A 1,257-nucleotide genomic window follows, 5' to 3' on the forward strand; every position below is an offset into this window, starting at 1 on the left:
GTACCAGTCGCTAGGACTAATTGTTTCCATGAATTTTGGTTTTCTTCATTCTTCTTTGCTCTGGATGAGGAGAGACCCATCGTTGCATCTAGATGGCAGGTTGCTAGCTTTTAAGATCCCAGTCGCTGCTCGCCAAAGTAGGAGGTGTAACAATGTTTTGTATAATATGTTATGCCAATTGAGCTTGATGTCCCCTGCGACTATGTTCCCAAGCCCGCATGTTCAACTACTTGGTCCCTCTGGGTAGCTGGCTGTGACCAAGCAGTGACCATACAAAAAATATTTTTTTTCTGCCTCTTTGCCTTACTAAGCTTCCACTGCTCTTTTCAAAAGAGCAGAGATTTTATACAAAGTGAGGTGTGGCAATATTAACATTAATTTATTAATAATTATTAATAATTTTCTTACTGTGTTAGGCCTTATGCTAAGCATTTTATATGTATTATTGTCCTTCTTAATCTTTATAACAACCAGTAATCTTACTTTCCCCATTTCACAGGTGCAGAAAACTGAGTCTTTCTTAGAGGTTAACCAGCATGCCTAACTTAACTAGCTGGAATTTCAACGCAGGCAGTCTACAGAGGGAACTTCTCTGCATGAAATACCTTACACAAAAGCCCTAGGAACAGCTTAGTTGAACACTAATATCACAGAGACCTTTATCTTTTATTTTCTAGCTTCCCTTGACTTAAATAGATTAAATGAGGTCTCTGTGCTTGAAGTTGTAATGATTATGTTAAAGTTAATTAATGCTATTTAAAATATAGTTTAAATAAAGGCAGGGCTGGTTTCTAACCAGGTGTCTACTACTTAGACTTAGTTTAGCTCCAGAATTATTTAGCCTATTTCTAGGGAAAAATTTACCTGCTCTTCTTTCATGTTTCATGTTCCTCAAATTAGATGCAACAGGAAGGCAAAAGTTATTAGGTAATCGTACAGCAAGATTGATTTAGTGGAGGGGCAGGGGGGTAGACAGTGGATAGGCTTTGCGCTTTTTCTGGACTTTAAGGGAAAAACTTCCCCATAATTTATATAAGCTTATACTAAACAACAGAAGGAAGATTGGCCAATCTACTTCCGTAAAAATTTACTGCCTTAGAAACCCAGTGGGTCGCTATGAGTTGCAGTCGACTCAATGGCAGTGAGTTTGGTTTGGTTTTATACCATCATTTCATGCCTATCACATTAAAATATTTTTAATTTCAAATTTTGATTCTTTCATGTGAATTATTTTTGAAATGTAATTAGCTATTTGTC

This window comes from Orycteropus afer, unplaced genomic scaffold (assembly GCF_000298275.1).
Source record: "Orycteropus afer afer isolate SDZICR_OR568_19922 unplaced genomic scaffold, OryAfe1.0 scaffold00214, whole genome shotgun sequence".
NCBI lineage: Eukaryota > Metazoa > Chordata > Mammalia > Tubulidentata > Orycteropodidae > Orycteropus > Orycteropus afer.